At 33.9% G+C, this 27,336-nt stretch overlaps 1 long non-coding RNA gene across 1 annotated transcript in view; it reads right to left on the reverse strand.

Moving 5' to 3' along the window:
* LOC131483769 (uncharacterized) overlaps nt 1-18,201 on the reverse strand; it is a 165,700-nt gene extending 147,499 nt beyond the window's left edge. Inside the window, exon 1 of the long non-coding RNA XR_009247902.1 lies at nt 18,087-18,201. This is a non-coding gene — a long non-coding RNA (uncharacterized LOC131483769). The remainder of the gene's footprint in view (nt 1-18,086) is intronic.
* Nucleotides 18,202-27,336: the final 9,135 nt, after the last annotated feature.

Consider the following 27,336-nt stretch of genomic DNA (forward strand, 5'->3'; position numbering starts at 1 on the left):
TACTTTTTTGAAGAAGATGTCCAGATGGCTAACAGACACATGAAAAGATGCTCAACGTCACTCATCATCAGAGAAATACAAATCAAAACCACAATGAGATACTGCCTCACAGCTGTCAGAAAGGCTAAAATTAACATCTCAGGAAACAGATGTTGGAGAGGATGTGGAGAAAGGGGAAACCTCTCCTCTTGCAGTGTTGGTGAGAATGCAAGCATGCAGCAACTCTGGAAAACAGTATGGAGGTTCCTCAAAAAATTAAAAATAGAACTACCCTGTGATCCGGCAATTGCACTACTAGTATTTATCCAAAGGATACAAAAATGTTCATTCGAAGGGGCACAAGCACCCCAATATTTACAGCACTGCTATAAACAATAGCCAAATTATGGAAAAAGCCTAAATGTTCATCACCTGATGAATGGATAAGAAGATGTGGTATATTATGTATACACATATATATACACAATGGAATATTACTCAGCAATCAAAAAGAATGAAATCTTGCCATTTGCAACAATGTGGATGGAACTAGAGTGTATTATACTATGTGAAATAAGTCAATCATAGATAGACAAATATCATATGATTTCATTCATATATAGAATTTAGGAAATAAAACATGAACATTGGGGAAGGTAAGGTAAGGAAAAATCAAATAAGATAAAAACAGAAAGGGAGGCAAACCATAAGAGACTCCTAACTATGGAGAACAAACTGAGTATATGTAGTGTATATACTGTATTCTTAAAATAAAGTAAGCTAAAGAAAAGGAAATGTTATTAAGAAAATCATAAGGAACAGGTAATGCACTTATATTATTGTACCGTATTTATTGAAAACGTCCGCAAATAAGTGAACCTGCACAATTCAAAACTGTGTCATTCAAGGATCAACAGTACTAGGTTTATGGATTAGAATACTCAACATAGTAAAGATATAAACTCTCCCTGAGTTGATCTACAGGTTTAAGACGACTCCAGCAAAAACCCAGAAAATTTTCTGATATATGTAGAAAACATTATTCTACAATTTCTATGGAAATTCAAATGAACTAGAATAGTTAAAACAATGCCTACAGAGAATAAAGTGAGAAGAATACGTCTACCCAATTTTAAGACATAATAAAAGGTACATAATTCATGACTGTGTGATGTTGGTGGAAGGACAGAAATATAGATCAATGAACAGAATACCAGCCAGAAATAATTCCACATAAGTACTTCCTACCAATTTTTGCTAAACATGTCAACACAATGGTGGAAAGGTAACATTTTGACAAATGGTGCCATAGAAACTGGATACCTATAGTCAAACACAAAACAAAACGAAACCATTGATCTAAATCTCATACCTCATATAAAAATTAGCTAAAATGGGTCATGTGCTTAAATATAAAATGTAAAATCATAAAAATTTTAAAATGTAAAATCATAAAAATTTTAAAAGAAAACCTAGGAGAAAATAGGGTGTGGGGATAGAAAACAGTTTTTAGAGTTGATACTAAAAGCATGATCCATAAAAGAAAAAAAGAAAAAGAGAGGGAGACAAACCAGAAAACAGACTCTTAGCTATAGAGAACAAACTGAGGGTTGCCAGAGGGGAGGTGGGCAGGGAGGGGGAGGGGTTAAATAGCTGATGGGGATTAAGGAAGACACTTGTGATGAGCACCAGATGTTGTATGTAAGTGATGAATCACTAAATTCTACTCCTAAAACTATTATTACAGTATATATTAACTAATTAGAATTTAAATAAAAACTTCAAAAGGAAAAAAAAAGAAAGAAGATAACATGAACTTTGAAATCTGTTGCTCTTAGAAAACCTTACTAAAAGACCCTATTGGGGCACCTGAGTGGCTCTGTTGGTTAAGAGTCTCACTCTTGATTTCAGCTCAGGTCATGTTTTCATAGTCATAAGATCAGCCCACATCAGACTCTGCACTGGATGTGGAGCTGGCTTAGGATTCTGTCTCCTTCTCCTTCTGCCCCTCACCTGCTTGATCTCTCTCTCTCTCTCTCTCAAAAAAAGGAAAAAAAAAATCCTGTTAAGAGAAAGGATAAGCTGCAATGAAGTGAAGATTTATGTTCGCAAAAAAATTAAAAAATTAAAAAAAATAAACCTGTGTACATGAATGTTTATAGAGGCTTTATTCACAATAACCCCAAACTAGACAACACCCAAATGTTCTTCAACAAATGAATTCATATTAATCTGTATTGTGGAATACTATTCAGTAACAAAAGGAATAGAACACAGATACACACTACAGCTTGGATGACTCTCCAGAGAATTATGCTGAGTGAAAAAAACAACAATAAAAAAAAAGATTAGATATTGTATGATTCCATTTATAGTGAATTCCTGAAATGACAAATTATAGAAACGGGGAACAGATTAGTGGTTGCCAGGGGCTAAGTCAAGTCTGGAGGTGGGACAGGTGGATACTGTTCTAAAAGGCCAATGTGAGGGTTCCTTGTTACAAAGGACAGTTTTTGCTGTTTTGCAAAATGTTATGATTGGATTTGACAAGTTCTTTATAGATTTTGGATACTAACCCTTTATCTGATATGTCGTTTGCAAATATCTTCTCCCATTCTGTCGGTTGCCGTTTAGTTTTGTTGATTGTTTCCTTCGCTCCGCAGAAGGTTTTTATTTTGATAGGTCCCAATAGTTCATTTTTGCTTTTGTTTCCCTTGCCTCCAGAGATGTGTTGAGTAATAAATTACTGCAGCCAAGAAGTTACTGTGGCAAAGAGGTTTTTGCCTGCTTTCTCCTCGAGGATTTTGATGGCTCCCTGTCTTACATTGAGGTCTTTCATCCATTTTGAGTTTATTTTTGCATATGGTGTAAGAAAGTGGTCCAGGTTCATTCTTCTGCATGTCGCTGTCCAGTTTTCCCAGCACCACTTGCTGAAGAGACTGTCTTTATTCCATTGGATATTCTTTCCTGCTTTGTCAAAAATTAGTTGGCCATACGTTTGTGGGTCCATTTCTGGGTTCTCTATTCTGTTCCATTGATCTGAGCGTCTATTCTTGTGCCAGTACCATACTGTCTTGGTGATTACAGCTTTATAGTATAGCTTGAAATTTGGGATTGTGATGCCTCCTGCTTTGGTTTTCTTCTTCAAGATTGCTTTGGCTATTCAGGGTCTTTTCTGGTTCCATACAAATTTTAGGATTATTTGTTCTAGCTCTGTGAAGAATGCTGGTGTTACTTTGATAGGGATTGCATTGAATATGTAGATTGCTTTGGGTAGTATCAACATTTTAACAATGTTTGTTCTTCCTCTCCAGGAGTATGGAATCTTTTTCCATTTTATTTTTTTTTTTTGTGTGTGTGTCTTCTTCAATTTCTTTCATAAGCTTTCTATAGTTTTCAGTGTATAGATTTTTCACCTCTTTGGTTAGTCAGAGAAAGACAAATGTCATATGACTTCACTCATATGAAGACTTTAAGACACAGAACAGATGAGCATAAGGGAAGGGAAGCAAAAATAATATAAAAACAGGGGTGGGGACAAAACACAAGAAACTCTTAAATATGGAGAACAGAGAGTTACTGAAGGGGTTGTGGGAGGGGGGATGGGCTAAATGTATACGGGGAATTAAGGAATCTACTCCTGAAATCATTGTTGCACTATATGCTAATTAGGATGTAAATTAAAAAAATAAAATTAATATAAAAAATGTTATGATTGGAAGCAACTTGGTAAAGGACACAATGGACTTCTCTGTATGATTTCTTAAAACAACTACATGCAAATCTAAAGTTACCTCAAAATAGAGTTCAATTTTAGTAGAATTGTGTGGTAATCGCTTCCCTTCCACTATCTCTTCTCTTCATTGTAGTAGAGTTTCAGAAGGGAAGAAGTTAACATGCTCCAGAAACCTTGTGTGTTTATTTCTTCAAAACTCACAGAATTTCTCTCTTGGTTTTAGAAAAATTTATGCTTCATTGCCTAAATTAATACTTAGAAAAAGTGCAAAATCGATATTTGGAAACTTTATTATAATTGAACCCGGAAGGACTCTTTTTTAAAAATCTCAGAGTGATGTTTTTAGATACAAATTTTCAGTTAGGCCTGCCAAATTGGCTAGATGAATTGAACAGTTAGTAAATCCAACTTCTGTGTGGTGTAGTCTAGCCTTCAGTCCAAACTGAATTAATCCCAACTTACTTTGCAACTGAAAATAATAGTTTTATTGTTTGATTTTACAGAATTGTTCCCTGCATTCAAGTTAAAATGCCATAGATCTTCACTAGAAATTACAGAGTTAAACACATCCAACTTCTTGTATTCTTAATGATATGGCAATACACACACATTTTCAAGAAAAGTTAGAGAATTGTTAAAAACATATTTTCTCTCCATTACTAGATGGCTATAAAATTCTTTTTTAAAAAATTTTTTTTTAACGTTTATTTATTTTTGAGACAGAGAGAGACAGAGCATGAACGGGGGAGGGGCAGAGAGAGAGGGAGACACAGAATCGTTAGCAGGTTCCAGGCTCTAAACCATCAGCCCAGAGCCCGATGCGGGGCTCGAACTCACAGACCGCGAGATCATGACCTGAGCCGAAGTCGGCCGCTTAACCAACTGAGCCACCCAGGCGCCCCTATAAAATTCTTTTTAAAAAAGTATTTAACATTTATTCATCTATGAGAGATCGAGTGTGAATGGGGGATGGTCAGAGAGAAAGGGAGACACAGAATCTGAAGCAGGCTCCAGGCTCTGAGCTGTCAGCACAGAGCCCTACACAGGGCTCAAATCCACAAACTGTGAAATCATGACCTGAGCTGAAGTCAGATGCTTAACTGACTGAGCTACACAGGCACCTTAAAAATTCTCTTTATAATATAAAATGTTAGAGGAGGAACATTCAAAATGAGAATGAATTTATTCCAAAACTAACAGATAGGAGCAAAAAAGTATCCTGAGCTCACATACTGAATGAAGTCTCCTATTCATTCCCCGCTTTTTATTTAGGTTGCAAGACTACATCTGAAATTATTTAAGGAATATTTTCTCAGTAATGAATATATGCTCAAACGCTCTTTTATTCAATTCCAAACTGAAACATTTAAAAGAAATAAAGTGCTCCAGTAACTTTAAATCATTCCCTATAATACACGGCAATTTGAAACTATTGAAGCATTTTGTAAGGGTTTCTCTTTCAAAGTGTTAAATGTTTAGGGATTATAAAGAGTTATTTATTGCTATACTTTAGATTTATTAGTATCATTTTAAAAGGAGGAGGGTATGATATCTTATAAATCTATCAACTAAAATAGTATAAAGTATATTTAATCAATATAAAGGCCATAAAGAAGCATATGCTGAGTAAAATAGGAACAGAAATGGAAAACAAGAGCCATAAACAATTTTGAGGTCAGGCTTTCAAGGACCATAAATGAAGGAAAAGGAATAATAAACACATGATAGCTATTTAAAAATCCTATATATCTGGATTTAAAATTAAAAATATAAACAAATCATCCTTAATATAAAGAAAAACAATCCTTAGGCCAATTAAAAGATACATAGAGTTGAATGCCACTTGAAGAATACATGTCAAATCAGTGAAACACCAGGTGTGAAGCACTTCAACCAAGGCTCCCAGTGATTTCCACTTCCTGGCATACATGGCAATGTGTAACGCCCTGTTCTTGAGTGTGAACTGGATGCAGTGACTCATTTCTTAACAATAAAACCTGACAAAGGTGACACTATTTCTAGATTAATATCAAAAAAGACAATGGCTTCCATGTTACCTGCATGTGTTGCTTGATTACTCTACCAAAGCAAGCTGCCATGTTGTAAGCTGCACCATGAATTGGCCAAGATAGCACGGAACTGAGATCAATGTCCAATAAGCCACAAAGGACTAAATTCTGCCAGTAACTATGTTGGTGGCTTTGAAGCAGATACTTTCCAGTAATTACTTCAAAAGAGACTGTGTCCCCCGCTACTAGCTGGACAATAACAATAATAACAATAATATAAACTTTGAAATAATGTTTGCTGTTTTCAGCCGTTAAGTGGGTTAATTTGTTAACATCAACAGATAACTAATATACACAGGTAAAGCAATATCATAAGGGAAATAAGTCACTTTAAATATATTTACATGAAAGTAAAAACAAAATTATATGCACTAAAATGTTCAAATCAAAAGCTGGTGAAAAAACAAAGAGTAAACAGAAAAGCAGAAAAATGCAATAATAAAGATATGAGAAGATGTAAGTGAAATAAATAGCAAGAAAAATTTGATCAGTAAAGCTGAAAGCTGATACTTTGCAACATATTAGTAATAAAACAGACTAACAAGAAATGTCAGAAAAAAAAGGCATTTAAAATAAAACCGCAGAATAGGAGGGAAACAGTCACAACATTAAAACATGATAAAGGAATATTATAAATATTAATATCCAAATTTTTTGAAAATTTACACAAGATGTGTTAATTTATTAAAAATCAAAAAATGCTTAAATTGGTAAAGGAAAAATGAAAAGTGAGTAATCCCATAAACATTAGTGAAATTTTAAATTTTGAAAATATACAGGCCCAGGCAATATTGTGGATATGTTTTACTGAGATTTTGAGGAACAGTATTTTGAGAGTTAATATTTTGTGTACTATCTAACACAAGTAGTTCTGAAACAGAAAAAGGGTTAAAGTTGATTAACTAATATTATGGGGGTAAGAAAAAATTCATTCCCAAACTAGATAAACTAGATAAACAGATTACAAATAAAGATAAGGTATGTCATTTAAAAATATTAAATATTTATTAATCAATAATTATTAAGTTCATACAATAATATTCACTAATTATTATTACAACCATTAATACATATTGATTATATTAGCTATTGCTATATATTAAGATGTTATAATCAATTAATATAATTATTATGTAATTATAAAAAGTTATTATTAAAGTGCATTATGTTTTAGTCCACTGTAATATCAGATATCATCAGTCATTTATTTGCTTTCTTAGCTTTTTTTTAAAGCACAATTTTCAAATCAAGTTTCTATTAAATATCTGCAAAAATATCAGATTAAAAAAGATATCAATGGGGGCGCCTGGGTGGCTCAGTCGGTTAAGCGTCCGACTTCGGCTCAGGTCACGATCTCGCGGTCCGTGAGTTCAAGCCCCGCGTCAGGCTCTGGGTTGATGGCTCAGAGCCTGGGGCCTGTTTCCGATTCTGTGTCTCCCTCTCTCTCTGCCCCTCCCCCGTTCATGCTCTGTCTCTCTCTGTCTCAAAATTAAATAAACGTTAAAAAAAAAATTAAAAAAAAAAAGATATCAATGAAAAGTAACTAAATGACTTTTTTAAAAATGGTTTTTGTAAGGAAGTACCAAGATTATTTTTATATTAGTTAAATTATTAAAGGTCCCTATTAGGAAAAGACACTTTTGAATAAAATGTTACAAGAGCTTTCAAAATGAAAACTAATTTATGCATTAAAACAAAGCAAATATGCTTGCCCTTGGGAATGCTTTGCCTAGATAAATATTTTATTTTATTTATTTTTTTACTAAGGAAGGTATAGATATACTTACAAGTGTATATCTTAACAATCTTATAAGGGCATAATATCATAAATGGGAAATCAATTATAAGGTTTCTCTGGGATTTTCAATTAGTTATACTACACATCAACAATTGAAATAAGACTAGATTGGATCTAAATTCTTGGATTAGCTCCAGTTACATAACCTTTCAGATATCTTTTCAGGGATAATGATTGTGAAACTTACCTTAATTATATCCTGAGACACCCAGGGTTCACTTAATGTTCATTATTACCTCTGTATAGATGCTAGGGTCATAACATGTGTATTTTGTTTACATATGGCATATATAAATTGATCAGGTACATATGGTTCTATGATTGATGTGTAATTTCTCTATTGTTGCTATTTAGATTTCAGAATGAGGAATTATATAGGTATAATTTTAGAAAACTTATCAACATCATATCACATAAGTAAATGGAATATTATTCATTCATTACAGAGGTTTTAAATGGCTCTCTATCTACCTTTTCAAAGTTAGGATACATATCTTTAGAATAAAGGTACACAAAAAATAACCTTTGGGAAATAAATAAGTGACCATTAGCTTAAATGTATTTACTATCCATTCAAAAATTATTTATTCAAGAAGTTCAATGTGCGAGGCATGACTGTACATATTGCAAAATCAGTATTAACAAATAAAAAAGCCCTACCCCTATCATAATGGGAGGAGATAAACAAAAAATACATAAAAATAAGCAAATATACTATATAAAAATAAAGAAACATATTGGATGGGGAAATAAATCATAAAAAGGGATTAAGTTCTGTTAAGATAGGGTGTTCAATTTTAAATAGGTAGGGCTTTACTGAAAATGTGGCATTTGGGGGTGCCTGGGTGGCTCAGCTGGTTAAGTGTCAGACTCTTGATCTTGGCTCAGATCATGATGTCACAGTTCGTGAGTTCAAGCCCTATGTTGAGCTCTGCATGGACAGCACAGAGCCTGCTTGAAATTTCTCTCCCTCTCTCTCTGTCCCTCCCTTTCTCCCAAAATAAATAAATAAATAAGCTTTAAAAAAAAAAAAAAGAAAATGTGGTATTTGAATAAAGACTGAATTTTGAAAAGTACTGCATAATCTGTGTATTAGGGATATACAGTATTCTAAACATAGTGAAAATACCAGTTTTCTGAGGAAAACTGCCTGATGTGTTTGAGATATTTCAAAAAAAAATCATGGAATATCAAAGATACAAAGCAAGATATAACTAGTAAGGAGTTGCCATTAATTAAGACTGGATACCTGTAGGAGTGGGGTTAGGAAAAAAAAAAAAAAAGATCTAGAACTCTGGAGTTCTTGCCTGGGAGTGTAACTTTAAGTGTTTCAAAATACCAGTTGTGTTGCATTTTGATGGTGTTGATCCAGTCCCCAGACTGGATAACATCTCAAAGACAGTGGGGATAAACAGAGAAGAAAAAGTATTAAGAGTACAGTAGGAAGAAAACCACAGGATTGCTGTGCCCTGAAGTCAAATATAGAAAGTATATCCCAAAGATAGGAGGGGGAAACAGCAAAAGCTTCTGTGAGGACTCAGTCACTCTTTAACTGGAGCTGCATGGAACCATAGGTGCTTCCAGAGCTGGTGGTAGAAGTTTATATTATCCAACAATATAAATCCTTGAATTTGCAATTAGGTGCAATGTTACATATTTATTTATAATGAGAAAAGAGTTTGCATCAGATAACAGACCTCTTTGGCATATATGACAAATATTACAAAATCCAGAGAAAATAATACAGTGGTTTTATTTTTAAGTAGCTGCTTGATATAAATCTGTAATATATCTTTTCTGTACAATTTTGGCTGCATACTCTTTGTTCACTATCTTTATATCCCAAGAATATTACGGTATTAATTCTGAAGAGAAAGTAAAGACCTCGGTCTTTTCTCCAACTGGTTGGTCTTTATTTTTATCACTTAGTAAAAAAGTTTTTTCATAAATTTTGACAACAAAATTCATAGTTTCTGTGGACATATATAAGAGTTTGGCATTGAAGTTTCTGCCAGTCTTCTTTCTTTTTTTATATTTTTTATTTTTTATTAGTAATATGTGAATCTGTCCAATAATTCTTATATTAATTTGAAATTAAGGGAGAAAACAATTCAAATAAAGTTGTCACTATAGTCTATCAAGTAATCTAATTTTTAATTAAATTAATTTTATGCAATGTGCATTGAGTTATTGATAAATATTTGAAGTTTTATTCCTGGAATACTTATTTTTTCAGGCAATATTACTGCAGGGTAGAGCCACAATACTGTTTGTTTAGGGTATGATGTGTTAGATAGACTCAGATTCAATCCAATAAGTAGAGATTGATTAAAATTTTACCTCACATACAGATGTATTTACTGCTTATGTTATGGCCCTACAAACATAGTTTCTGATGAATTCTGTTTTCACAATTCACATAGGGAAAAGAAAATGCAGTGTATATACACTTGTTTGTACTACATCATCAAGTGTGTTCCTGACAGGTGAGAACATTCATTTTGACTAGGTATCCATAAGAACTAAAACACTGCTTGCAATGATCCACATTTGATGACTGGATAAAATTTCCACAGTCTAGCATCTGGCACCGTATATTTTAAGACTTATATCTTATATGTTGCCTACATACTTCCAGATACCAGGTGCAGAGCCTGCAATTCACCTGCACCCTTATATCACAACTCCAGATGACGCATAGTGGGTGAGAAAGTATCCTTTGAAGGTAGTCCTATACCACTTTTGCCAGAAATAACCCTATGTATACAGAAGTAATTACAAACAATTATAAACAACCCTATTAAACTAAAATTCAATGTTTCTCCAAATCAACTTGCCTTTGGCTGCATTTCCAAAACACTCCGGACATTTGTCCTCAAAATCAAGAAGTATGAAGGAGAAATATCAAAAGGAAGAAGCACTGTTCCTAACTATGTGAGAAAAAATATTTCACCTTTCCAAATGTTATGTAAATATACTTAAACTAGGACCACTCCCAATTAGAGAGATAGAAGTAACCAATGAAAGTGAGGGGTTCCAGACCTTAAGCATAAGGGTCACAGTATATCTATCTTGGTGTGGAGTTTGACTAGAATGTTGATAAAAACAATTTGGTGGAATGGTGAGAGGCAAAGCCAAATAGAAATGGGCTGAAGAGAGAATGGGAAGAAGAATTTGGCTGTCATAGAGGAGGAAGGCATTGTAAATAGAATGTAGTACATGAGTGATGCCTTTGAGACAGTTTTTATTCATTTTTTCCTTTGTAACTAAATTCTGGTTGAAAATTAAGTTATATTTTTAAAAATAACATTTAAAATAATATATTTCAGAGAAGATAGAAAATAGTTTGACAGGATAAATTGGAAAGTAATCCACATTTATTCAACAAGTATTCATGAGTACCTACGAAACTAGCAAGCTCTATGGGAGGTACTAGAGATGATGATTAGGTAGGCATGATCTGTGCCCTCCTGATCTAATGTTGTATTGGTTGAGACATGCATACATCAAGTAAACTGGTTCATAACTCATTAAGATATATCAGAAGTTATACTACAGAAGTAAACTATATACTTGGGTAGAGACACAGAATGATTAGTGGTTATAAAGGAGATGACATTAAGTTAGTGATTGAGGTATTATGAAAGACCTTTCTCAGAAGGCAGCATTTAAGCTTAAAGATGAAGGATGAAAAGGAGCCATCAAAGGGGAAATCCATGAGGCCCCATGTGTAGAACAGAGTAGAAATGCAAAGGTTCCCAAGAGGAGTGTAATTACATTCTCAGAAAGATATGAAACACAAGCATGCTATAACCAGAAACTAATAGTCATATTATAAAATTAAAATTAAGATAAATATAATAATTGAATTCCTTAGTTTTGCTAGTTTCATTTGAAGTTTTTAATAGGCATAGGTGTATAATGGCTATTTTATTAGACAATGTGAGTAAAGAATATTTCTATCTTCCCAGAATGTTTTTCTTGGAGAGCATACTGGTATTTGCTCCCGGTAGTGAGCCATTTTTTCTTCTGGAGTAAATATGGTCAAATTACATTTATGGAATAAAAAAACAATTCTTTTAACACTTGTCATGCAACATATGTGCACTCACCATTCTTTACTCCCTATAGAGATAACTTAAAAAACAGAAATATTTTAATTAATGATAATGTCTTTTTTTCTCTTTGACTAATTGCACACATTGGAACAAATGGTTTTTAAAACATTTCTTGTTCATTGGATATTGCTTTAGGGTTTAGAATAGAGAGATGTCTTCCTATTGATCCTCCTCAGATTAAGCTATACAAGTATTATTGTCCATCCTTTTACACAAACCAGGCAAAAAACGGGGTCAGAGAATGAGAATTTGGTACCTGAGAAGTATCTCATAGACTCCCACTACCCCACACACAAAATATAGTTGTGTCTCATGAATGACTGCTTGAACTCTAGGGAAAGGAATAGGATTGAACCCAACAAATATAATATTGATTATTACCTATGAATACTCAGAGAATGAAGGAACAGAAGGAAAATGTTTTAATAGAGAGTGGTTTTAGGTATTATGAAACTCCTATTTCATTGCTTACTATAATACCATACCAAGATCTAGCCCAGAGAAGGAAGTCACTCCTGTTTTAGGCAATGTTCATAATTTTTCTTTCATCTTTCTGTGCTCCATCACAGCCTTAAGGAAGGATCTGCTCATCTTCTTCCTCTAGGCCATTCCATTTGCCACCATTATGCTTTGAAAACTGCCAATTTCACCCCCTTCTACTGTCTTCTGCTGATGTTTCCACTTAGATTAAAACACTTTTATGGCTGTCTATCAACTGAAGTTGCTATCAATATTTAACAGTTCCAGATTTTCTGGTGTATTCCTACATTTCCTACATTGTCCCTGGCTCCAACTGGGTGTTTTTCAATTATTTTCCCACATTTTATCGATGTCTCTGTGTATTTCTAATAACTTTATCCTCCAGTTCTAACGCTGGCTTTACTCATTGTTTGCCAAATGAGCTCCAACATGATCTCTTCTGTGAAGTCCTTGAAACCAGTACCCACCACACCAGTAGCAAGGAAGATCATGGCCTTATTTGTGTTACCAAGGATTCTTTGTGGGGTGGATTTTGTTTTGTTTTGTTTTTGAAGCATGTACTCATTGCACAGTACATAAAATGTATACATATGTATACATACATACAATTTCTGAAAAATACGGTGAACTACAAAACAATGTATTTTAAATTTGAGTTCATTTAAAACTTTTGCCATACATCTAGAAACTGCTCAGTAAATATCTCCTGAAAATATAAATGTATGAAAAAACATACATTTGAGGAATAAGATGAACGTTGTAGGTTTTTGGAAATGTCATCTGCAAAGCCAAATTAAAAAAAAAAAAAGAAAAAGAAAAGCCTATCAGCCATATACCTCAGGTGAAAAAAAAAATAAAAAGAGAACAGGCATTTGAGGCAAGTTCCTTTTTTATAGTAGTGTCTGCGTAATGATTTTTCTTTAATGAATTTTACCTTGTCTTTGTCATATAATTATTTGATACAATAATGAACAAATTGCTCCAATTATTTTCTATACGGGGACAGTCATTTTATATTCATTGATACTACAAATAACTATATTATAGATACAGTATGATTTTTTCTTTGGTTAATACATTTTACATTTTGTCACATTTGTTCAAAATATTCTGTGTGATTTTTAATTAATATGTGTTAATCTATATTATATATACACACATGGCATACTATTACCTTGTTTGAACACATATTTATTTATTTATTTATTTATTTAAAGTTTATTTATTTCAAGAGAATGAGAGAAGGAGCTAGCAGGCATGAGTCAGAGAGGGGCAGAGAGAGAGATAGAGAGAGAGAGGGAGGGAGAGAATCCAAGCAGGTTCCATGCTGTCAGCACAGCCTGACACAGGGCTTAATCCCATGACTGTGAGTTCATGACCCAAGCTGAAGTCAAGAGTTGGATACTTAAACAACTGAGGCACCCAGGTACCCCTGAACACAGCATTTAAAAGTCAATATTCTGAAAACTGAAATAGAAGTCCTTATTCTGAAACCAAATTGTGTCAAATGTTCGTAAACATTATTGTTCTTACACTGTCAATGAAAGTTGTCAATATAATGAAATTAAAAATGAGAAATTCATGGATTTAGACACTAAACAATATAAAAATAACAAGCTGTATATTAACTGACATTTTATTTTTTATTTTTTTAAATTTTTTTATTTAAAAAAAATTTTTTTTAACGTTTATTTATTTTTGAGACAGAGAGAGACAGAGCATGAACGGGGGGAGGGTCCTAGAGAGGGAGACACAGAATCTGAAACAGGTTCCAGGCTCTGAGCTGTCAGCACAGAGCCCGACACGGGGCTCGAACTCACAGACCGCGAGATCATGACCTGAGCTGAAGTAGGCCGCTTAACTGACTAAGCCACCCAGGCGCCCCTTAACTGACATTTTTAGTTCATTCTGTTGAAATGTCTAGAAGAGCATATTAACAATGAACATTATATGATCAGATTTTTTGTTAATGGCTGCTATTTCAAATAAGCCTTTCCTTTTTATTAGTAATGCTATCTGAAGCATAGATACTCTGGAATTGTGTCCAACTTACTGGAAGAGGTAACTTATCAATAAATACCAAAATAAAATTTATTAGGCAACTGAAAAGGTGGTCATCATGAACACATAATAAAAATGCCAAATCACCAATTTGCTCTTCTTCCTCCCCCTTCAAGATGTCTCCTGCATCTTTATCTTTTCTCTTCCCAAAGGAATAAAAAATATTTTAAAAAGGGATTTTATACTTGTTTTTATCTCCAGTATTTGCTTTAGAATGTAATAAAGTATAGATATTGTACTAGTGTTTATCCCTTCCTCTATTTATCAATCTTGGAGCAATTGGTAAATATAAACATGATAAATTTAAAATGTACAAGTAAGGATGCCTTTGCTTTTGGGTAGATGTCTCAGGATATTCACCTTTAAAAATCTTATCCTACTCTTTGCCTCGGCGATCTACTACTATAATATTTCTGTCTCACATCTTTTCCTAACCAATAATTATACTGATACCAAATCCCAATGTCAAGTGTTCTATTCCATAGAATTAATTTAAGTATCCTCATTGCTAAAACTCTTCAACCCCACCATGATCTCTGATCCTGTGAGGCTGACACATTTTTAATTTCTATACCTACAAATCTGCCATTCTCATGATTCCCTAGTATACCTTAGTTCATGATCCATCAAATAATTGGGTAAAATAATTTACCTTATTTAAATTCAACTTTACCTACTTCATTGATGTATCAGAGAAGTTTCTCAAAGCTGAAAGAATTTACACATTCATGTTGACTGGATTCCCTCTACATTTTTAACTACAAATTTTATTTTATTTATTTATTTATTTTTATTATTTATTTTTTCTTTTTTTCTTTTTTTAAATATGAAATTTATTGTCAAATTGGTTTCCATACAACACCCAGTGCTCATTCCAACAGGTGCCCTCCTCAATACCCATCACCCACCTTCCCCTCCCTCCCACCCCCCATCAACCCTCAGTTTGTTCTCAGTTTTTAAGAGTCTCTTATGCTTTGGCTCTCTCCCACTCTAACCTCTTTTTTTTTCCTTCCCCTCCCCCATGGGTTTCTGTTACGTTTCTCAGGATCCACATAAGAGTGAAAACATATGGTATCTGTCTTTCTCTGTATGGCTTATTTCACTTAGCATCACACTCTCCAGTTCCATCCACGTTGCTACAAAGGGCCACATTTCATTCTTTCTCATTGCCACATAGTACTCCATTGTGTATATAAGCCACAATTTCTTTATCCATTCATCAGTTGATGGACATTTAGGCTCTTTCCATAATTTGGCTATTGTCGAAAGTGTTGCTATAAACATTGGGGTACAAGTGCCCCTATGCATCAGTCCTCCTGTATCCCTTGGGTAAATTCCTAGCAGTGCTATTGCTGGGTCATAGGGTAGATCTATTTTTAATTTTTTGAGGAACCTCCACACTGTTTTCCAGAGTGGCTGCACCAGTTTGCACTCCCACCAACAGTGCAAGAGGGTTCCCGTTTCTCCACATCCTCTCCATCATCTATTGTTTCCTGATTTGTTCATTTTGGCCACTCTGACTGGTGTGAGGTGGTATCTGAGTGTGGTTTTGATTTGTACTTCCCTGATGAGGAGCGACGTTGAGCATCTTTTCATGTGCCTGTTGGCCATCTGGACATCTTTTTTTAGAGAAGTGTCTATTCATGTTTTCTGCCCATTTCTTCACTGGATTATTTGTTTTTCGTGTGTGGAGTTTGGTGAGCTCTTTATAGATTTTGGATACTAGCCCTTTGTCCAATATGTCATTTGCAAATATCTTTTCCCATTCCGTTAGTTGCTAACTACAAATTTTAAATAGGAAGCATCTCTGCTACCTAACCTTCTATTATATTTCACTTGGGGATTCATTTTTCAATGTGCTATATATGTGTTCCACATCCCCTCTTCCTCCTTAATTCTTTCTCTACCTTTATTCTATCCTGATTATCTTTTAGTTCACACACACACACACACACACACACACACACACATATACCCCACAGAATAAATGAGAGGAGGATTAGCATTTCCCTCTAAAACTATGTCCAGCTACAACAACACACTGTCTTCTCTCTGGGATACAATGCATTTCTACTCAAAGACAGTGTTCTGGAAATTATTCCCTTCCTCTGTTTTAATTAATGTTCATTTCTATGAGATCATTTTCATCAAACTAAAAAGCTGCTGCAAAATCTCTTCTTAATTAAAAAAAAAACTATCTCCTTTATTACAGTATAAGAAAACAGAAGTGATATACCTATATTACTAAGTCCACTTCACTTATTATTATTCCTTGAATCTACTTCAAAAAGTCTTATGCATCGGTGTCTCTACTGAAAAATGCTCACACTGAGGTTATGGATATAATTTATTTTACCATGACAAATGGTCTTTATCTTTGTTGATTTCCAAGCAATGTCTGATGCAATTGAGCTCAACTTCCTTCTTGAAACATATTCATCTAGATTCTGGGAAATCATAATTTCCTGATACTTATTTTTCTACATAGCTTTCTCCTCTTTTCAGGCTTCTTTGATGAATATGCTTCCTTTTCCTACTTCAAGCCATTTGAGTACTACAGAGCTCAGTTCTGGAAACTTCCTTTCACTATGCCTACTGTCATCACCTAGGTAAACCATAATATAACAATAGATTTAAATTCCACTTAAAAGTAGAACAAATCTATTTTTTTCAATCTTCAATCCAAAATTCTTTCAGAAATGTGAGAAAACCAAGCATGAATATCCAACTTGTTCCTTGATATCTTTACATGGAGGCATAGTAGACATCTCAAGCATAACATATCCAAAACTAAACTCTTAATTTCCCTCTCCTAAAACGATTCCATTATCAATGTTCTCATCTTAGCTTTCATCATTCAGTAATTCCTCTCTCCCTAAAAATCTCCACTTTCTGTTACTTATGAGGCATAAATTATTAGAGTTCAATTTGACTACTGATGTTTGGCTTCCCCTCCATACCCAAGCTATAAGGATACAATAAATCCAGATTATCATCATTTCTCAATACCTCTGTGACTACTACTCTGGTCCAAGCCACCCTCAACACTTTCCTGGAATAGTCATAAATAATCTGTTTGCTCTCTAGCCCCTTGTTCATTGTCCTTTTCAACAATTCCTGCTTGAAACAGTATCAGTTCATTTTAATGCCCTAAACAAAACACCTCAAAGGGCTATCTTAGATTTTAAACAAAATGTATGCATCTACCTGGCTTACTGTGATCTACATGGCTGCGTATTACATCTCTTATCTTTATTCTCATTTTAACATGTTCAAGTTATACTTGTCTCCTCGTTAATCCTTGCACATCCTAAGTATGCTCACAACTCAGGGTTATACATTTTTTTATTTCTTCTGGAAAGCTTCTTCCTGCATACTTAAATAATTGTATCCTTTACCTTTTTCAGTTGATACCACAGAAAAGCCTTCTACATTACTATCTAAAATATCACCCCTTATATTTCTATTTTCTTCATCTAATATATGTTCTTTGCCTTCTTCATTGCTCTTATGATTGCCTGGGCTTATATTTCATATTTATTTATTGCCAGTGTCCTGAAACAGACTGTAAACTCCATGAAGGCAGATAATTTATCTCCAGCACAGATAAAAGTAGGTACACAGTAAATGCTCAATAAATAGTCCTAATCAGTGAATGAAAAATTGCTTTCATCTATGAAGAAAATTTTAAATTTATATATCTGGATTTTTTTAAGTTCCATGAGAAGTTGAATTATGGCTTGGATTAGTCAGGGTTGGATTAAAGAAGTGAAATTACTATGAATAACATTGAATAAAAGGTTATTAAGATTATAATTCTGTAGTTATGAGAGCTTGTTGGTTACCTCTCTTTGTACATCCTCACATCCTCAGGACCTCTGCATGTGTTCTCGGCTAATTTGGGCTTTCTCACAGTAAGGTGGCTTCAGTGAAGTGGACATTTTGTCTTGTCAATTCAGGGTTCTGAAGTAAGAGGCCTACCTAGTGAACCCAACAGAAGTTGCATTATCTTTTATGACACAGCCTCAAACACATTCACCTTCACTTCTGTCACTTTCTGTTGGTTTCAAGTGAGTCATAGGCCAACCCAGATACAAATGGGAAGAGAATAAGACCTCCCTAGTAATGGGGCAATGGTAAAGTCACATTGCAGGAGACCTTGGGGCAATAGGTATATTGTTCCACTAATCTTTTGAAAGTATGATTTTTCACCATTCACTCTATAGTCACAATAATTCATATTCTCACGTGCAATACACGTGCATCCTTCCCCCCAAGTCCCTCAAATCTTCCTCCTGTTATGGAATCATAATAGGAAGTCTGGAAGTTATCTTCATTTATAAGCTCAGATGAGTATATATTCCTCTGGTATAAGTCTTGCTATATTTGTCTTATTTAGAATATCTGGGAGTTAAATAGAAAAAAATATGTGTCTTCCCTGCCAACCCCCACCCCCGTCTCCAAAACATTGAATAATGTCACAGCAATAGGGCAACCACTATGAACATTCTCATTCAAAAAATGATAAAAGGGAAACAACAGTAGTCAATGTTCACAGCACCTCTGAAATCCAGCAGGACATATGTTGTTAGTTTCTTAATTTGGGTTCTGTCCTATTCTTTGGCGATTTTTATCTTGTTTGTTAGTATGTAGAATCTGCACTTTTGATTCTACTTTGTAGTTTTCATAAGAAAACTGAGTTTGCAACAGAGTTGACTTTGTACTATGTTTCCTGCCATAAAAGTTTGGGAATCCAAAGAAAGGCCTGTTTTCATTTTGTATATTTTTTGTCACTTATAGTTATAACTGTAGGTAACTTCCATCAGGAAAAAAAGTTCTTAAAAATGTGCGGGTTTTTTAACGAATGGTATTAGAATATATTCAATCAGAAAAATGAAGTAACCGAAAATCTGAAACAGATACTTCCCTAATTCAAGCTCTGGGTAAAGCTGATATAGGACAATGTTTTTTAATTTCTTGTAATCCCCATTGTGTAAGAGAAAGGATCTTGAAGGTACGTACACCTTTAGTGTTCACTGAAGGACTTTGGTCTATTTGAAAATGTTTGAGTTACTCGTTTAAATCTTTTTGAACAAAGGATTTTACAATCCCACAGTGGTTTTTATTTTTTGCACTAGGGTTCTGGCTTACTTTCAGAACTCTTTGTTGGCTGAAAAGATTATTCTGAGGCCTTTACATCTCTTTCAAATTCACTCCAATACATAATAACTAATTCTTTAGTATACCGCTCTCCTTACTCATTTTGTTATAAACTATTGGTAGGTGGTATCCTCAACATTCTGCCTAGAATGTCCTTAGTTAAGATAATCAAGTCATTAGGTATATTTTCCTATTTTTCATGTTAGTACAGGCGACAATTTAGCTGCATTTTCTGACACTATAACATGGTTCTCCTTTCTATAACTTCCAAAAATAATTTCCTCACTCTTTGTTTTTTGTTTTTAAACTTAAAAAAAATTTAATGTTTATTTATTTTTGAGAGAGAGAGTGTGTGTGAGTGGGGAAGGGTCAGAGAGAGGGAGACACAGAATCTGAGGCACGCTGTCAGCACAGAGCCTGACATGGTGTCTAACTCATGAACCATGAGATTATGACCTCAGCAGAAGGTGGACACTTAACAGACTGAGCCACCCAGGTTCCCCTCCTCCCTCTTTGCTAATGCCTTGATGACAATGTCTTCAAATGTCTTTAAACTTCTGCATTTACTCTGATTAAAATTTGACCTCCTTCAATGTACCATTTCCTCAAAGGCCTTCGAGCTTTGACCTAACAATCAGCTCAAAAGCCAATGTCATATTTTTTAGGTTGTTGTTAAGGGTGTGTAAAAACATACCCTCTCCTGTGATTAATTTAGATTTACATATGAGACCCAGATCCTGCCAATGAACTGGAAATCTGCCAGTGGGATATATAGGAAATTGGTGGTTCTATATGGTGGTGGTGGAGTCAATTGGTGGTGGAGTCAATAAAGTAGAATGCATAGTCTTTGGAGGAATGCTGGACGATTTTCACACACTGTTTGTTATGAAACATCCACAGCAAAGTAAAAACAAGACCTCCTGAATAGAATTCTGCTGAACAAAGTAAGTCATCATGAAATTCCTAGAGTCTGGTGATCACTGAACTTTCAAATATTTTCAGCTTCTATTGAAGTAGACAATGTCTGTTGTTTTTAGTAAACTATGCAAACTATCACAGCTTTACTTCTTTGTCTTCTTACTCAGAAGTTTTCAAGTTTTGTTATGTTTTGTTTTGTTTTGTTTTTAATTTCTTTTATGTTTATTTATTTTTGAGAGAAAGATAGAGTATGAGCAGGGAAGGGGCAGAGAGAGAGGGAGCACGCTCCAGGTTCTGAGAGCTGTCAGCACAGAGCCTGACATGGGGCTCAAACTCACAAACTGTGAGATCATGACCTGAGCTGAAATCGGGCACTTACCTGAGCCAACCAGGTGCCCCAAGTTTTGTTTTCTTTTAAAGCAAAAGTTGTTCTCATGATTCAAATTCAACAATTATAAATAACATGACACACAACTTTGGATATTTTTTTCTCTGAATGAATTTCCTACAACTATCCTAAGCCTAAATGTGGTGATCATAATTCAAATATCTTTTTGAAACATCCACCTACTAGATAATTTCCATATTTTTCCACTTTAAAGGGTAATTCATAGGACAAGTTTAACATAACATTTTTAAAAGGGAGATTACCATTTAATGTAATTCAAAAAATGAAACAAAAGTGACATACATTTTATTCATGCTAAATCCAAAACTGAGTATTCAACATGCGTTAATGTTAGTATAAACAGTTTAGAACTTTTCAAATAGTCACAGCTACCAACTTATTCATGTAAAAACTATTTTTTGTGTGTGAACCACTGTAATATACCTATGTACATAAATATTTGTTTCACTTCATTTTCAGTGAAGAAAATATAAAATTTTAATTTTCATGGTCTTGTTTTTCAAAATCAAAACCAATCTGAGATATCTCAGCAAATATAAATGGCAGAGATGAGAAGAAGAAGGAGAAGAAGCAGAAACAACAGCAGCAAAGGTTAAACATAACTGAATTTTAAATATTGGACTCTGATATAATAAAACCGTATTTTATGTATAAGAACATTTTTATGATTCTTTTTTTCATGTTTACTTGTTTTGAGAGAGAGAGGGAGGGAGGGAGTGTGAGTGGGGAAGGGGCAGAGACTGAGGGTAGGAGAGAATCCTAAGCAGGCTCTACACTGACAGTGCAGAGTCAGACTCCTGACTCAATCCCATGAATGGTGAGATCATGACCTGATGAGGCCAAGAGTCAGACACTTTACTGACTGAGCCAGCCAGGCGCCCCTATGATTCTTTATACAAGAAACTAAAATCAGACTAACTGTACAATTAATGAATTCAGTGAAAATCAAATTTAAAAAATTTTTAATGTTTATTTATTTTTGAGAAATAGAGATAAAGCATGAGTGGGGGAGGGGTAGAGAAAGGAGGGAGGCACAGAATCCAAAGCACACTCCGGGCTCTGAGCTGTCATCACAGCTCAGAACCTATGAACTGTGAGGTCATGACTTGAGCTGAAGTTGGATGCTTAACTGACTGAGCCACCCAGGTGCCCCAAAATCAAGTTTCTTTTTTAACTGAATTACCTGATTGTCTCGGTATAAATGACTGACCTGTAAGTAAAATGAGTAAATTAATTATGACTACTATTGGTATTAACATCTATAAATGGAATTATATATTTGAACAGTGATCATTATATATAAAATTATTTATATCTGAATTACATTTTTGAATACTAAGGGATATGTGCACTAACATTCCCTTATTCTCTTTTTCTGAACACTAATTTTGAGTAGAAAATAATGAACATTGTAGGATACCCATTTTGACATTTTACTGATATTTTTGCATACAGTATTCTAAATTCTGATATAAGGATTGCAGTGAAGATTCAATACAAAACTAATTAAAACCAAACAAAAATTTAGAAAGAAAACATAAGGTGAGATTTGCTGGAACTCAACAATATCAAGTTGTTTATTTTATTTTATTTTTTTTTTCCAACGTTTTTTTATTTATTTTTGGGACAGAGAGAGACAGAGCATGAACGGGGGAGGGGCAGAGAGAGAGGGAGACACAGAATCGGAAACAGGCTCCAGGCTCCGAGCCATCAGCCCAGAGCCTGACGCGGGGCTCGAACTCACGGACCGCAAGATCGTGACCTGGCTGAAGTCGGACGCTTAACCGACTGCGCCACCCAGGCGCCCCTGAAGTTGTTTATTTTAAAGCTAGATAGGTAAGCAAGTCTATGCTGGACATATTTTTGACTAAATACTAAATAACATTTCTATAAGTGTCATTTTTAGTGAAGAAATACATTATACATTTACCTATCAGAAGATACTTGAAGAGCATATGTTCCAAATAATTGAGCCCTTCAATCTGGCATGGCATCTGTTTTAGGCTCATTCAAGGAGGTAACAAGTGAAGGGCCACTTGGACTGAAATTTGTTGTCTTACTAATGAAGAACCTATCTAACTGCAACCCAAGAGACAAATGCATTAACATTACCTTTTTATTCTATTTTCTTTTTGTTATTTTGCTTTTCTTGATTTTTCTTCCTGTTTGTCTATTTCCTCATTTTTGGTGAATATTTTCTATAATACACATTCTTTGCTTGAGCAATATAAATTATAAACAAATTCACATCATCAAATGGCTGGCTTCTAATTCCCTTGGAATTCAGTCTAAGAATCTACCTGTCATGCCTTGTCATAGAAGATTTGTGGGTATACAGAAACATGTAAAAAGCAAATAAAACAGATCAAAAAAGAATACAGAGAACATCATGAGCCATGAAAGAAGACAGTGGAGCCAGGAGGGTAAGCATTCTGAATGAGTGTTACACCAACATAAAGTTAAAAGCTTCATGCCAATACATGATAGGTAACTATGGGAAAGTTATTTAACCTTTTAAAGTTTCAAATTTTTCATTTAAAAATGTACATATTTCCAAATATACACTATGAAGTCAGAATTACCTTGTTACTAAAACCAGATAAAGACATCACAAAAAGAGAAAACTACAGACCAATATCCCTGCTGAACACAGATACAAAAATCTTCAACAAAACATTAGCAAACCACATTCAACAACACATGAAAAGGATCATTCACCACGATTAACTGGAATTTATTCCAGGGATGCAAAGGTGGTTCAAATATTAACAAATCAATCAATATGATACAAAATTAAGACTAAACGTTATGTGACTGTCTCAATAGATGCGGAAACAGCTTTGACAAAATTCAACATCTGCCATAACAAAATCAGCAAAGTGGGTTTAGAGGGGAAATAGCACCAACATAATAAAGGCCACATATGACAAACCCACAGCTAACATAATATTCATTGGTGAAGAACTGAGAGCTTTTCCTTTAAGATCTGAACAAGACAAAGATGTCCACTCCTAACACTTACATTCAACATACGACTGGAAGTCCTAGCCACAGCAAGCAGACAGAAAAAGAAATAAAAGGCATCCAAATTGGTCAGAAAGAAAGAAAACTGTCACTATTTGCAGATGACATGATACTATACACAGAAAACCCTAAAGACTATGAGAAAGCTATTAAAAGTAATAAATTAATTTAGTAAAATTGAAAGATACAGAATTAATATCCAAAATGTATTGTGTTCTCACACTCTAATAAAAAAGTAGCAGAAGGAGAAATTAAGGAAATAATTCCACTTACAATTGTACCAAAGAGATATTTAGAAATAAACTTAACCAAGGAGGTGAAAACCCATACTCTGAAAGCTATAGAACACTGACAAAAGAAATTAAAGATAACGCACAAAAAAAATGGAAAGATATTTCATGCTCATGGATTAGAAGAAACAATATTGTTAAAATGTCTGTGCTACTCAAAGCAATGTACATATTCTATGCAATATTTACCAAATATTACAACATTTTTCACAGAACTAGAACAAGTAATACTAAAAGTTTCATGGAACCACGGAAGACTCCTAACAGCCAAAGAGATCTTGAGAAAGGGGAAGAAAGCTAGAGGTATCACAATCCCAGATTTCAAGACATACTATAAAGCTATAATAATGAATGGCAGTATGGCAGTGGCACAAAAATAGATCAATGGAACAAAATACAGAGTCCAGAAATAAACTTATGCTTATGTGGTCAATTAATCTATGACAAGGAATTAAAGCCCTAACTGTGAGACCTGAGACCATAGGAACTCATAGAAGAAAAGCACAGGCAGGAATATCTTTGACATTGGCCCTAATAACTTTTTTCTAGACACATCTCCTCAGACTAAAATAAACTATTGAGACTGCATGAAAATAAAAAGCTTTTGCACAGCAAAGAAAACCATCAATAAAACAAAAAAGTAGCCTACTGAATGGGAGAAGATATATGTAAATGATATATCCAGTAAGGGGCTAATATCCAAAATATATAAAGAACTTATACAGCTTAATACCAAATTATTATCATCATCATCTAATTAAAAATGGGCAGAAGACATGAACAGACTTTTTCCAAAGAACACATAAGGAAGGCCAACAGAAACATGAAAATATGCTCAACATCACTAATCATCAGGAAAATGAAAATCAAAAGTATAATCAGATATCTTATACCACTCAGAATAGCTAGTATCAAAAAGACAAGGAATAACCAGTGTTGGTGAGGATATGGAGAAAAGGAGACTTCATGCACAGTTAGTGGGAATGCAAGTTGGTAAAGCCACTGTGGAAAATAGTATGAAGGTTCTTCAGGAAATTAAAAATGAAAATACCATAATATCCAGTAATTCTACTTCTGGGTATTTACCCATAGAAAATGAAAACGCTAACTCAGAAAGATACATGCAACTCTGTGCTTATTGCAATATTATTTACAGTGGCAATATACAGAAACAGTCTAAGTGTCCACTGACAGATGAATGAATAAGGAAGAAGTTATTTTATGTAAATCTCATATATATTGTATACGTGTGTATATAATATATATAATGAAATATTACTCAACCATAAAAACAATGAGATCTTGCCATTTGTGACAACATGGTTGTACCTAGAGGGTATTACGCTAAGTGAAATAATTTAGACAGAAAGACAAATACCATATGATGTCACTTATATGTGAAATCTAAAAAATAAAACAAACATGCAAACAAACAAAAGAAAGCAGAAACAGACCCATAAATACAGAGAACTGGTGATTGCCAGGGGAAGGGGGTTGGAAGTGAAAGGATAAGGGAGAATGGGAAGTACAGGTTTCCAAAAAAAAAAAAAAAAAAAAGGGAAAAAAGGAAAAAAAATATGTATGATATCAGGTAACAGGACCATATTCATAGGGTTTTATAAATTCTCATAAAACCTCATATGCAATGAGGTAACATATGCAATAATTTTAATATTGAATGTATATTATATGTCAGATGCCATGTTGTTAAATGTTTATGAAAACTTTTTTCAACTGACGTCCCATCAGGCATCAAATGATGATAAGTCAAAAGATACAAGTTTGAAAATTATTGGGGTAAGAATGGCTATCTGCCAAAAAATGTTAGAAAGGAAGCCCTTAAATCAACTCATCAAAAAGGGTAAGGTTTGCATAAGCCAACAGAATAATCAAAAGACAGTGAGAATTCTCACAAAATTTCATGTATTGTTGCCTCAGATCTCTTACTAAAATAAAGGGCTCATTATTGCCTTGCATTGCAATATAGGCCTTGAGATGCTAAAGAAAATGTAAGTGACTTGATAATATAGTACATGAACATAAAATATCAAGACTTAGGTCTTCTTTGTATCTCAAGAAATACTTAACATAGGTAGAATTACTAAGAACACTAAGGCTGTGCTTTGAACTTCTAGTATGTGAGGAGAAAAAAATCTGCCATGAGAGTTATGAATGGAAGGTATAGGGATCCTGTGTCCTATGTGGATAAACAGAATCCTGCATTAATTACTTGTCACCTAGAATAATGATGAAAATCTAAAATTACCAAATTTACCACACTTGCTTTGATTATAAATCATTCATAATTATGACGGATCACCACTGAATGAGGTTCGGGTTGTATATTCTCCCTTCAAATATGGTACACAGAAGAAAATAATATTTTTCAGATATAGTCATGTCATCAGACTAGAATTATTAGTTCAATTTTTCAAGACATTACTCTATCATAGAAATTGCCTAAATTCATGTTCACATTACATTGTTGGCTCATAACTGAGCCAACAGCCCAGAGCCTGACGCTAACCATTTTCCATGGAATTACTTAATCAAACGCCTTCGAGAATCACTATCAATTTTTCATCTGTGATGTCATCTTGCCACCATACCCTCTACCATGTACTTCAGGAAATGAACTTTTTCTCCTCTGTGCCACTAAAGAAATTTGAACACACATATTTTTATAACACATTACAATTTATCGTGGTTTTTTTTTAGCATATATACTCAGCTAGACTGTGGTCATTTTTGGTCAATTCCATGTACCTGGCTCATAGTTCATGCTTACGGAACAACTGAATATGTATTTAAGTACTGGTTCCCAAGTGCCCAATAATATGCTTGTAGTATGCTTGTAGTCAAGTATAAATGCTTGTAGTAAAATATGTTAAAGTTTTCAAAAAAAAAAATTAGCTATACGAAATTTTAGTTATAGTCTCTTATAAAGATTTTTTTATCTTATATTTTACAGGAACAGTAGGCCTCATAAACATTGTCAAAATATGTCTGTATGTGAACCTTTAATAAAACTAAATAGCTAATTTTTAATATTAATTTTATTGTTGTATTGTATTTTTTAATTGTATCTATTCAAACTTATAGATACTTTTGGTAATGAAAAACCTAGCTTTTGAGATACCCTATACTAAACTTTTGTCAAAAGTTAATATTGCCCGCTATAATAACATAGTTGGTTATTTACCTTTAGAGACAGTATAAAATATGACTATTGTACAGAATGTAATGTTTTCCTTTTTAGAATTTAGTGGCAGCAGAACTTTTTTGTATGTACCT

Source organism: Neofelis nebulosa, chromosome 1, assembly GCF_028018385.1.
Source record: "Neofelis nebulosa isolate mNeoNeb1 chromosome 1, mNeoNeb1.pri, whole genome shotgun sequence".
Taxonomy (NCBI): Eukaryota; Metazoa; Chordata; class Mammalia; order Carnivora; family Felidae; genus Neofelis; species Neofelis nebulosa.